This window comes from Benincasa hispida, chromosome 12 (genome assembly GCF_009727055.1).
Source record: "Benincasa hispida cultivar B227 chromosome 12, ASM972705v1, whole genome shotgun sequence".
In the NCBI taxonomy this organism is placed as follows: domain Eukaryota; kingdom Viridiplantae; phylum Streptophyta; class Magnoliopsida; order Cucurbitales; family Cucurbitaceae; genus Benincasa; species Benincasa hispida.
In genome coordinates, this window is record NC_052360.1 from 9,233,271 (window position 1) to 9,247,838 (window position 14,568).

Consider the following 14,568-nt stretch of genomic DNA (forward strand, 5'->3'; position numbering starts at 1 on the left):
GTCAGCGAAACTAGCCACTCTCATCCATACAGATCAAAGGATGACCCTCATAGACAGGAATGCATAACTCACTCAGGATTAAGGTCAAGTCACCTATGGTCATCCTAGTGAATTGTTAGTTTCTTCAAGTAACGGTGTTACACAAAGAGAGCAATCATTTCACAGTCCGGTCTTGTATAAACTCTTTATATAGGATACCTCACTCACATGTATCCACATGGACAATATGGATCATATCGTCTGTAAAACTTACAACTCATTTAATAGTTACAAAGCATGTTGTCTCTGTAGTGTCACCAGGATAAGGCATCCATCCTTAATCATGTATTACAGATCTTTTAGGTTATTACTGAAGGATCTCTTACTGAAGAGTTCCATGAGCACGTTTGGATCGCTTCGATCTCACCGTGACGGAAATACACATTATACATTCAAACGCACAATTATGCAAATGTACAGTCAATTAAAGGCATGCTTTGAACAAGAAAATACAAGGGAGAAAGTTGCCATACTAGTTGAAGATGGTCTTCAAACTTCAGAACTCTATGCAGCGAAAACCTCTACCCGATCAACTAATGGCTAGTAGAAGCGTCGACTACAGAAACACGAAGAACTGCACAAACACGAACGCCGCAGGGACGACACCACCAGAAAAGAACCCTAGGTATTCTCGGAGTGAGAACCTAAAGCGTGGTCTTTGGTGAATTTGGTAGAGAAAGGAGGAAGAACAGATCGTGTAGGCGATAAGCAAGTGGGAAGGAAAAAGACGCTATCGTATAGTAAGATGCTTATCATTTAGGAGAAACTACATGATCGTGTAGGTTTTACTGAACAATCGTTTAGGAAAAGGTATACGATTGTTTAGCAAACTCGACACACTATACGATCATTTAGGGAAGCTATCCGATCGTGTAGGAACTAGCATGCGATCGTTTAGAAACGAGGTGGACAATCATCTAGGCGCAGAGCGACTATCGTATAGGCTCTCGAGATTAAGCGATCAATTACTTTTCACCAGCGCGCTCTTTTCTTTCTTTTTCTGAACGACTGAATGATTCAAAATGAAACTAATTTCATTTTTATTCATCGGTTACAATAATCGACGCTGCCCTACTAACGCACGTCCGAACGTGATTTTTGCTTAATTATCATATAATTAACCAATTAATTATAACAAATATAATCCTATTATATTTTTACCCTATAGTTTGATATCATATATCTACTATAGTAATTTCTCCTCTACTTGATATAAATCATATTTATATCTAATTTTCTCCAAAATAATGTATCTCATACATTTAGCCAATTATATCATATATAATTAACCAGTTTAATTATATCATATATAATCGAAGTTCCTCTTGTCAATTTGAACATTTCAAATTAACCCAAACATTGATTCTCGACTTTATCCAAGCTACCAAGGGCTAATGAACTTGTGGCTCGAAGCTTCAACGTCTGTGAATAGTTGACTAAACTCTTTAGCCACGAGATCCACCATCTGTTAACTGTCAAGCATTCCACTAAAGACGAACAGCTAAACTCTTCTTACCATAGATATATTTCTGTGTCCATCAGATATAACAATCATGATACGATGACCCTTCACAAATGCTCATAAGTACACTGGGTCAAATTATCGTTTTGCCCTGTAGTTACATCTCACTCCTTAAGTACCACTAATTTCTCTAATGAACAATACAACATAATCCAACTATGTGTGAACACCTCTCGGCCAAGAGAAGGTGAGTGGCGCACATCGTTCAAGCCCTAGATCATCCCTTAGGGAGCTATCTATCTACTTATCCTGCCTCAAAGTAGGAAGTGAATTCCATTTTGTGTAGCTTTCCCAGCTCCAAATCAGACGAATCTCCAAAATGGTAGGTTTGAATCGGTAACCTGCCACTCGCACCCATACAAATCAAAGGACGCATCATGGCAGGAGTTCCCAACTCACTCAGGATTGAGGTCATGTGTACCTATGGTATCCTAGTGAAGTGAAGTCTTCGTCAGAACGGTGTTCTTATAAGGAGATATTAACACTTCGTGGTCAGGTCTTATACAAACTCTTTTTATAGGACGCTCCCGCTCATATGTCCCCAACACGAATGGTCAGGATCAGACATCTGTGACAAGTCACAATACTTGTGACCATTCCACAAAGTGGGCCGCATCCGTACCGTTACTAGGATAAGGTTTCCCTCCTATATCCATATACTACAGACCATTTTGGTTATCACTCAAGACATGATCCACTTGTATGTCACCACATACATGCTTGAGTCACATACAAATAACCAGAGATTTTATGTTTGTTGGTTTGTGGTAAAGCAAATAAAACAAGCAACTGAGAAAAATACAAGATGTGAAGTAAATATCATATATTATACAACACAAGTGTTCGTACAAACTGTTTACAAACTATAGGACACGAGACTTCAGGGCATTAACCCCAACAATTACATGAACATGATCCACTTGATTGTTCAAGTTACATTAAACTTCCTTGGGTCGTAGTTTATTATATTGAGTTAATGCTATTTAAATGTCAAATAAAATACTTCTTATTCTATTAAATAAATAATTTGTATTTACATATTACAAACTATAAGATCCATGAAATTTAGGACACTAAATCCAACACGACTCTCCCTCTTAAGTTGTGTGTATGCTGTTAACCCGAGAGCATCAAGTCAGGGTGATAACTTGTAGAAATACAAGTTATTGCTCTCTTAAAGTTGGAATAGTTAGGATCTCTAGTGATATAAGCGCACTCATTATGAGAGAAAATACATGAAATTCCATACATATGATAAACGAATACAAAAGTATCATTTTTAGTAAAAATCTGCTTCACTAACGCATTTCAACACATGAATCAAAGAAATTTACTAAGTGTTGCAGCCAAGGCCAACACAAAGGGTATGCGTCCGAGAATATTCGACGCATGAAGGATACATTGGCTCGTGGATTTCATGTTAAATCACTATTTACAGGCATGGGCATCTAGCTGGTGGCGTCTCAACATTTTAAAAGTGGCAGACGACTGTTCCAGGGTATGGAATTTAATGCAAGTCCAATCACCAAGGTGTTGAGATTTGCCTATAAAAAGAGAAGCCATCTTCAAAATCTAGAAGGCACCTCTAGAGCCCAGACAGTTAGAAACTTTCTTTAACACCAGATAGCAAGCAAGAAGTAGGAGGAAAGATACCATTTCACCGATGATCAAGAGGTGTTGTTGAAGAGAAGCTTGAGAAAGATAACTTCTTCAACTCCTCTACCACGTTGGTTGTAGCAAGCATTAAAAATAAGTCAAATAGGATAAGAGATTGAACTTTACGACTTGAATTCTTCTTTTTACACTTTATTTCCATTCACCATTTCATTTCATGAAGCTAAGATTGTTTGTATAAACACTTGTTATCTTTAATTCATTCTCATCTTTGGCCATTTATCACTTCTTGATCTGTTTACCCCCAAAATTGTGTGTGTTTGTGAATTTTCTGACTTAATGAGAACATGAAATCTATAACTTAAATATCTCTAATCAGTTGATTAAAATGATTAAGTAGTTAAGTCACCCGAGAGAGCAATTTAACTATTGAACGCATTAAGTCAGGGTGTGAAGTCTAGAGATAAAGTTGCTCACGTCTTTTTCCTATTCTTTATGACCAACATCCACCCTAGAGATAGGATTACATGTGGCTTTCGCATCGAGAGATGCTAAACTTAACATAAACTAAAGAATAGAATTTCCAACACATAGCACAAACATTTACATTATAAACAAACATTTGTATCATCTTCATCTCATCTTCATTGTGCTCACATAGGCTTACTAAACTTGCTAGGAAATCAATGCATACCACTTACACTTAGAACCATTCATCCATAAATCCCTTTCTACCTCTGAACTTCTATTTCTTCTTGCATGTGTGCAATTAGCTTAGTGTAAATAACCAACATTTTTCAAGTTAATTAGGAAACATCTGCATTAGATCCAAAAACAAGGTCTACGTTAGAACATTCTAGAGTCCCTGCGCTCAACCTTAAACTTACCAAGAAACATAGGTTGGATTTATACTTGGGTTTAACTTAAGAGAACTTGTACGCATTCGCAAGGTGTGCACGCATCCACTACCAACGCATCGCTTGATTTTCTTTCCAAGAGAGAAATAAATCCATCAACCAACTCCATCCATTATAATTATTTATCACCATTCTCCTTCATCATTTTAAGCACTTTTAGAATAAAAACCACGAGGCGAACACGTTTTTGGCGCCATTGCCGAGGACACTAGCAATGAAGCTAACCATAATTTGGCTTTTGTATCTTTTGTAGAAACTTTCAATCAAAGGACTATTACAAATTGAGCTTGAACTTGTGAACGTTTTATGAGCAGAGAGAGTAATCCTGAACTCATATATGATCCTGAAATTCAAAGAACCCTCAGACAATGAAACAGATCGAATTGACGTCAGAAGTTAAGGCGGCAACAATAACAACAACGACGACGACGACAATAGATGGCAGACGGCCAGATGAATCAAAACTTGGCTTAGTAACTAGCAAACGCTGCACTAAACCTGATCCTAATGGCGAACAAAAACATGCGTCCAATGCGTGAGTATGCATCACCAATGTTATATGAATTTTTGCCAGAGATCATCTACCCAATGCCTGACGGGACAAGGTTTGAGATGAAATCAGTGATGCTCCAAATGTTGCAGACAGTAGAGAAATTTGGAGGTGTCGCGGCGAGGATCCTCATGCCCACATGAAACGCTTCTTAGAAACTTGTAACTCATTCGTGATTCCTAGAATCATGCCAAAAGCTATCAGACTATCTTTGTTTCTCTACTCACTCCGTGATAACGCCAAGCAATGGGCGAGCTCTTTAAAGCCAGACTAACCCCATGGGATAAGTTGGTGGAGAAATTCATGCAGAAAATTTTCCCTACCACTGTCAATGCAAGGAGGTGTCAGGAGATCATGAATTTCGAGCAAAGAGAGTTTGAAATACTTAGCGACGTATGGGAGAGATTTAAAGGGTTGGTAAAAAGTGTTCCCAACCAACCATGGACTTCCTTTAACCATTCAAATGGAAACTTTCTATGGAGGATTAAACAAACCTTTCCAAATGGCGGTAGATGCAGTAGCAGCATGTGGCATCATGTGCATCATGGATAAATAATATAATAAGGCCAAGGAAATATTAGATCGAATTGGCAAGCAACCACATGGAATAGGTTGATGACGCCTACGACTCCAGAACATACAGTAGGAGATGTCCTTAAAACGTAATTAATTCCAACGAAGTGGCCACTATTTCTGCACAAGTAGCTGCGATGAAAAATATGTTAATAAATTTTTCGATGAGCAACGGAACACAAACACATAGTGTGCAACAGGTGAACGTATTCATACAAACCCTGGTCAGTTATGTCGGTTATGGAGAGCTACACTCCTATGATGACTGCCAACAGAATCTGCAGTCAGTCTACTTCATAAAGAAAAACCATTTTTTTTCAAACACTTATAACCCTGGATGGAGAAACCATCATAATTTTTCTCAGGGAGATCACCAGCAAGATCAACATCATCCTGGAATGAATTAACAACATAGGCAAGGGCCGCCACTTGGATTCCAGCCTACGCAGTAGTAGCCTCAGCATCAAACTTTTAATAGAAGGGGCAGCACGTCGAGCTCATCATCTCCACTTAAAAACCTGTTAAAGGAATATATAGCCCTATATGATGCATTGCTGAAAAGGTAAGATTCATCAATTAGGAATTTGGAGATGCAAGTTGGGTAGATTGCTAGCGAGCTGAAAAATTGGTTGCATAGGATATTGCCTAGTAGTACTAAAGTGCCAGGAAATAATAATGGCAAAGAGCAATGTCACACGATGAAATAATGCAGTGGTAGACCTTTGATAGAAGAGAAGAGAAATCCAAGAAATTATCTTAATCCTTCAACACCAAAAAACACAACGTAAACAACTATGACATTTGAAAGAGAGGAACAAGAAAGAGCACCTGGTTTAGTCAGTCATTCTCAACCGAGCACTTCTAATGTAGGGGAACTTGAGGAGAATTTGAATGCACCATTTCCCCAACGTCTGCAGAACAAGAATGACGAGAAACAGTTCAAACACTTCCTTGAGATTCTTAAACAATTACATATCAACATCCCTCTCATCGAGGCGTTGAAGCATATGCTTAGTTATGTAAAGTTCTTGAAGGATGTTTTGACATAGAAGAGAAAGATTATCGAGCTTGAAGCCATTACATTAACATAGGAATATGACGCATTGATCCACAATAAAATTCCTAAAAAACAGAGAGATCCAGATAGTTTCACTGTCCCTTGCTCGATAGGTGGAATAGATGTCAGACACACATTGTGTGATTTAGGAGCTAGTATCAATATCATGCCCCTTTCTATTTTTAAGAAACTTAGAATTGGTGAAGCTAGGCCTATCATGGTAATGCTTCAACTTGTTAATAGATCAATCACGTATCCAAAATGAAAGATTGAAGATGTTTTAGTGAAGATTGACAAGTTCATATTTTCGATAGACTTTTTTATATTAGACTATAAAGCTGATAGGGATGTTCCAATTATTCTTAGACGCCCATTTCTAGCCACTGTAAAAGTTTTGATTTATGTGCAAAAGGGGGAACTTAAGATGCGTGAGGATAACCAAGAAGTCAAATTCAATGTGTTGAATGCATTAAAGTTCCCAGATGACACAAAACCTTATCAACCAATTGATTCAATTCAACTGCTCGAGCAAGAGGAACAAATGGACCAAGTCTGTGAGGTCCATGTGTTGAGTGAAAACATAAGGAGGTTCGAGCCGCTAAGTTTGGATAAGTGATTGTTGAGGAAAATTAATAGGGTGGTTATGCACGCAATCATGCGTTAGACATGGCTTAAGCTATGCGTTTACGCCCATGCGTTAGACATGGCTTAAGCTATGCGTTTACGCCCATGCGTCTGAGGTCATGCGTCAGAATGAAAATGCATTAATCTAGTATGCAATGACCGCGCGTTCATATCACAAGTTTTCTTACGCTCGCGCCAAGTATAACGCAAACGAAAGTTTCTCGGGTAATCCGAGGTTGAACATAGGTACTTGTCACTTAATAATGCTTGTGAAGCAATGCGTTTGTGGCTATGAATAAAAATAAAAAGAAGAAGTTTAATGGATTTACACTATACTCCTACTCCTAACTAAACAGATTGAGCAATAGAAGACTTGCGATGAGAATAGGTAGATACACAACAACCATTAATGCATAGTAATGTTTATTATCTTAAATCACTCGAGTATTCCCAACTCGCCACACTAACGCATCGCACACCTCTCGGTGGTCAGCCGCATGACTATATCTCTATAGTGCATGATTGGGTCGAGCATAAGATTGTGCCTATCTCTAGGAACAATGCATACTTTGCTTTAGTGCGTTCCATCTCTTACCTTTTCAGGCAGTTAGACGCGACTATTTAACTTATAGATAAGCACTACAAAAACCCATAGACAAGCGTTGCTACAGTCTTTCATCAAGCAAAGAGGATTAACTCACTATACTCGCACAATGCACACCTCTCGGTGGGTTCCTACATGCATCCTATGTCTAGGCTACACGATTAAGTATGTGATCGCCTTTGATAGATAAACGCTGAAGATAAACAATGATAGAGATAAAGATGATGAAGAAGACGACAATGAAGGAATGAAGATATGCATTGATTACAAAATGTCTTAATATCTTAAACTAAAATGTAATACAATACAGAGGTTAGAGGAGAAATGAAGAAATCTGCATCAAGGCTGCCGGTGGTGCCATGGATGAATGGTGGAGATGTCTCTCTCGAGCTCTATCTCCAGCGAAAGCTCCGGTCGTCACTCTGTCTGGTTTGTGGAGATGAAGAATTCTCACTGAAAATCTTTCTCATGCTCTCATCTGTGATCGCAAACCTCTGCCTTGAGGCAGAAGTTCGGATGCTTTGAAATGAAGGTCGAAAGGGCTATTTATAGAGTTTAAACGCCAACAGCTATCATGATTGCGTTATGTCTCACTGCTGCCTTTGTCGCGGTATGGGCAATGTCACATAGTCTTATATTGTTGATACTTTCAAGGTATGCGTATGAGCTTGATTCAGCTGAAGTATCAACGCGTTCTACCCATCTTGCGATTTTCCTTCTATTATGATTGTCACTTCATGGCCGCAATCTCCAATTGATCACCGCAACTTTCATGGGATGGGCGCATTCGATCACTGCAACTTCCATGCGATAGACGGTGATTGCTTATTTCCAATGCATGCGTTTGATTCCTGCGATAGCTACAAAAATAGACACTTTGGCACGGAGTAATGCATAATAGTGGGATCAGTGAGGATTTAGGTGCTAATCGACGCAAAACTCAGTTTTTCACAAATTCTAAGTATTATCATTGCATTTTCTACTTATTAGCCCTCATAATTCTAAATAAAAGGCTTATAATAACTAGCATTTCTGCCAGTTATCACCGACAGACCAAACCAATGCTCCCATCTCTGGAGGAGCTACCAACGCTTGAATTTAAACCTTATCCAGATCACTTGAAATATGATTTTTTTTTTTTTGGAAATAATAATACTTTTCCATTAATAATTTCAGCTACACTTTCTTTCTATTGCAGAGGTTGAAAAAGCATACACGTGCAATCGGATGGACGCTGGCTGAAGGGAGGCTTAGGTTAAACAACTGTATCCATATTGGAGGAAGGGAAGACTTGATTGATCGAGCCCCAACGCAAGCACGCCATAATCAAAGAAGTGGTAAAAAAAGGGAAACTATAAATGGCTTGACGCATGGGTGATCTACCCTATTTCTGACAGCAGCTGGGTAAGCCCAGTTCAATCCGTTCCAAATAAAGGTGGCACAACTGTAGTAGTTAATAGCAACAATGAATTGATCCCATCCAGAACTATTACTGGTGGTGTATTTGTATGGACTACAGAAACCTAAGCACGTTGACAAAGAAAGACCACTTCCCACTTCCCTTCATTAATCAGATGCTCGATAGATTAGCCGAAAAAGGATTCTATTGCTTCTTGGATGGGTATTCTGGTTGTAATCGAATCTTAATCACCCATGAGGACCAAGAGAAGACTACTTTTACATGTCCCTTTGGAACGTTTGCATTCCGACGCATGCCCTTTAGGCTATGCAACACACCTAGAACGTTTCAGAGATGCATGATGGCTATATTTTCTGACTTTCTTGAACACTATGTTAAAGTTTTTATGGATGATTTTTAGTTTTTGGAGATTCCTTTCTGTCTTGCCTGAACAACCTGAAGCCATTCTCGCTAGATGTAAGGAAACAAACTTGGTACTTAACTGGAAAAAATGTCACTTCATGGTGACAGAAGGCATTATTTTTGGGCACAAGGTTCCCAAAGCAGGTTAGAGGTGGATGGAGCCAAATTAATGTGATTGCAAAATTCCTTGCACCTGCTAATGTTAAGGCCCTGAGGAGCTTTGTAGGCCACACAGGCTTCTACAAAAGATTTGTAAAAGAATTTTCCCAAATTACGCATCCACTAAGTGCATTGCTAAAGTTGAACAGGCCTTACATATTTGATGAAGACTACTACCAAGTGTTTGAAACCTTAAGGTATGCGTTAACAACAAAAACGGTATTTATAGCTCTTGACTGGACGCAGCCCTTCATATTAATATGTGACGCAAGCGACATGGCTATTGGAGCTATATTAAGCCAAAAGAAGGGAAACCTGATACATCCAATTTTCTACACGTCAAAGACACTTATAGAATCCCAAGAACATTACACAACTACTGAAATAGAAATGTTAGCGGTAATGTTTTCTATTGAGAAGTTTAGAGCTTACTTGGTGGGTGCTCAATAACCATTTACATTGATCACTCCACTATAAAGTTCTTGATGGACAAAAAAGATGCAAACCCCAAGCTCATTTGCTGGGTGTTGCTGCTATAGGAATTTTATTTAGAAATCAAAGATAGAAAAGGTACTGAGAATTAGGTGGTTGACCACTTATCGAGATTGGATAATAAAGAGATGTAGTTGGGCCAGGCTGAAATTAGAGACGCATTCCTGATGAACGTATGCTCAAGGTTGAAGATAGGGAGCCGTGGTATGCTAACATCGTTAATTACCTAACCATGAAACAGTTTCTAGAAGACTTTAAGGAAATGACTTATGCATGATTTTAAGTTCTATTTTTAGGATGAGTTATTTCCTTACAAACAAGGCCCATATTCCATTATGCATCGATGTGTCCCCAAGGTGGAAGTACAATGCATCTTATCTGAATCCCATAACTCTCCATAGCTGTCCTCTAGAGTGGGTACTTCTGGCCTACTCTATTCAAAGACGCAAGGGAATATGTTCTCAAGTGTGACTCATACGAACGCACGAGTAACATCTGAACAAAAAATGCAATGCCACTCAACAACATACTCGAAGTTGAACTTTTTGATGTTTAGGGCATTGACTTCATTGTGCCTTTTCTTCCATCTTGTGATCAGCAATACATTCTAGTAGCAGTGGATTATGTGTCTAAGTGGGTTGAGACAATGGCCTATGCGAAAAATGATGCGACAGCTATTTCTAAATTTCTAAATAACTATACTTCCACGCATTTTGAGACAACAACGGTGTTGATAAGTGACGAAGGTACACATTTTATTAACTGCATCATTTCTAAATTGCTTGCTAAATATAATGTCAGGCATAAAGTGGCTACCGCCTACCACCCACAGACGAACGACAAGCAGAAGTCTCCAACGGGGAAATCAAATCAATTATGGAGAAAGTGGTCAACGCATCCAGAAGGGACTGGGCACAGAAGCTGGATGAAGCTCTTTGGGCATATAAAACTGCATTTAAGACGTCTATAGGTATGTCTCTGTATGCCTTAGTATTTTGTAAAGCCTACCACTTACCTTTGGAATTGGAGCACAAGGCGTTTTAGGCAGTGAAAAAGATGAACTTAAATCTGGAAGTCGTGGGGGAAAATCGAAAGTTGCAGCTCAATGAACTAGATGAGTGGCGGCTGAATGTATATGAAAACACGAAGATTCACAAGGAAAATACCAAGCGTTGGCATGACCAATGTATCGGTAAGAAAGAATTCTTCATTGGTCAAAAGGTCTTACTATTTAACTCGCGTTTGCGACTGTCTCTAGGAAAGCTTAAATCCAGTCGTTAAGGCCATTTGTTATCAAAGCAATCTTTCCTCATGGAGTCGTGCAGCTCACTTGAAGCTCGCATCAAAGTGTCCCTGCATGCATACAACCATATATTCCAGGGATGCTTCCTCTCTCCTACTTAATATTTTTTTTTTTTACTTTATGTATATCATGTGTTTGTTTCTGATTCCTGTTTGAATTCTTGTTTAGCATTGAATTTTAAGTTTGTATCATGTTTGTTTACCTTGCATGCTTTTGAATGATTGCTTAAAAACCAACCTTGTGGATTTCTAAATTTTGGAAGAGGAAAAGACGTTATGTCTCTTCAGATTCATATTTAATACACAGCCCAGACGTCACCTACAAGATGATATCTATCAAGTCTGTATCCCACTTTCTCTCTTCCTTGCATTTCTCTTTAAAAGGGGTTCATAACCCACTTCACATTCTTCTCTTTTCTTCCAACTCTCAAACCCTAGCCTTTCAGAATTATCAAATTCTCTCATCGTCCGACCACCCTCACCGAGCATCTTTTCAAGCTCTCGAGCCATTTTCACTGGAGCACAATGTCGGACGCTTCAGACAGTCAGAATGCATCCCTAAGCTTCACTAGAGACTCGTTGGTAAGCTCCTTCTCTTCCTCCTCTATTTCTTCTTCACCCTACTCCTTGCCATCCCCTCCATCAAAGCACACTTCTTCGTCCAAACCTTCAACCACTTCATCTTCTTCCCCAAAAACTACAATCCATCCCAAACCCACCACCGAACCTAGGCCATCCATCCAACCAACCCCGACGAAGCCAACCCAACAACCTTCCATCTTTTTCAAAACCTTCACAAAACCCTGACCTTCCATCTCCTCATCTGCTAGAATCCCTAAGTCCTCAGCACTTTCTAAAACAATGTGGCAACCTGTGTCTAAAGTCCCAACCAAATCTACTCCACAAAACCTTATAAGAAACCAACCCTTCCACCAACCATCCTAACCATCACATCAACATTCTGACGCATGACCTAATTCCCGAACATCTTCGAATCGCTCCATTGCCTATCATGCATTCGATAGTCCTTCTAGCCATCGAACCTCTGACCATTATCTTTCCCATCGAAGTGGCCTAACCTTCCCCTGTTTCCTCACTAGGCTCAGCGCATACACCCACTAACACCCTACCCGTTACACCACCTCAGCCATTTGGTGATCCTCCAAGTTCCAGCAGTTCTGTGTTGGAACCTACCTGACAACCCACTGACCCTAATGAAATGGCTTGCAGAGATGAGCAAAAGGTCTTCGAAATAATTCTAGCCAGCTTGGACTAAAGGCAAGTTGGTAAAATGGACCAGATGATGTGTCGAGAAAATGTTGACGCATTGGTTAAAGAAGAACCTGACCATCAGAGGGTCACAAGCGCTTGGTGAGGAAATGTGACCATTAGAGATTTCCTTGTGGTGGTGTTTTTGGAAATATTGTGTTTTGGCATTTTCGAGATCGTGGTAGATCTTTGAGTTAGAGATCGAGAGAGGATCACGAAGAGACTTGTCTTTAAGGGTAAGTAATTCCAAACCCTAAATTCTCTTTTAGACTTGAGTTGTAAAAGCATGCTATATTTTTTAGAATGCATATTGATTGTATTCTGTATTCTGAATTTAATTATTTTTTGTAAAATAAAACTATTGGGATCCGATCCGCTTCTGCTTGGGTGTTCACGCATCTTTCATAACCACCTCTCGTACCCTAGGGTAGCCTACAAATAGACATAATTTTTAATGAGGTTCAAATTTCCTAGAAATAGTCTCAAATACATGTGCTGGGAACCCCAAATCCTGAAATGGGTATAAACTGCCTGTACGACCATTCCATAATTCCAAAGGTGTTTCAAAAACACTCTTGGACGGAACATAGTTCAAAATATAGGCTGTAGTTTATACTATATAACCCAAAACGAATAAGGTAAATGAGCGTAACTCATCATAGACCGAACCATGTCCAACAAGGTTCTAATTCTCTTTTCTGATATATCATTCTGCTGAGGTGTACTAATTCTAAGTGTTGGGATACAATTTAGTGTTTTATCAAATAGTAGTGGAATTTTGAATTCATATACTCTCTACCTTGATCAGTTTTAAGTGTTTTAATTGTTTTACCTAATGCATTGTCAACTTCAGCCTTGTACTCCTCGAACTTTTCAAGGGCTTCAGACTTATGTTGCATTAGGTAAACATACCCGTACCTTAAATAATCATCTATAAAAGAGATGAAGTATTCAAACCCTTCTCTTGCCTTAATATTCATAGAACCATAGAGGTTTGAATGTAAAAGTTTTAAGGACTCTTTGGCTCTATGTCCTTTTCTAGTAAAAGGTTTTTTAGTCATTTTGCCTTCAAGGCATGACTCACATACTGATAAAGAACTTTTTTCTAACTTGCTTAAAAGTCCATTCTTAACTAACCTCTCAATTCTATTGGGATTTATGTGCCTAATTGTAGGTGCCAAAGTTGGGTATTTTCTTTAGGAGAAACATTTTGTCTTTTATTTTGAGTTACTATAGTTTTGAACATTTCAGTATTAAGGAGGGCCTTAGATGCTAATGACCTTAGCACATAAAGATTAATTTCGAGATTTCCAGAACAAATTTGAACATCATGCTTGTAAATAAACACTTTATTCACAATAAAATTTAATGTACAATTTTGTTCTAACAAACATTTTACAGAAATCAAGTTCCTCTTTAAACCAAGAACAACAAATACATTATCCAATAATAATAAAATATTTCTATAAAATTAACCGGAGCCCTTCCACTACCACAACTAAGACGACGTGCCAAGTTCCAATGCGCATCATCATCTCTCTAGTCGCCAGTTATCGCTAGGAATTAATTTCTTGAAAGGAAGAACAATTATGATTAGTGGCACCTAAATCTACTATCTAAGCAAAATCATCATTCTCCATTAAACAAGTTTCCATAATGAGTAAATCATATATATCTTGTTTGACCTTCTTCTTTTTTGCTAAATATTTGGGACAATTCATCTTCCAATTGGTTGTAGTGGAAACAGATTCCCTTAGCAACCTTAGCATTCTTGCCCTTTTGGGCAGAATTGGGGTTAGCTTTACCTTGACCCCCTCCCTTCTTCTTCTTCCACTTTTTGGTACCGGAAGAAGAAGGTATAGGGTTCGTTCTAGAGGTCGAATCTTTGTAGAAACTCTTTGAGGACGAGGCAACATTTGCCTCACCCTTTTGTTCCTTGACTTTCATCAAGGACTAGTATGTCTACAGCAAGTTTAGGAGGATGGTAAAATTGTTGTCAAGCTTTTTCATTACAACATTGCTAC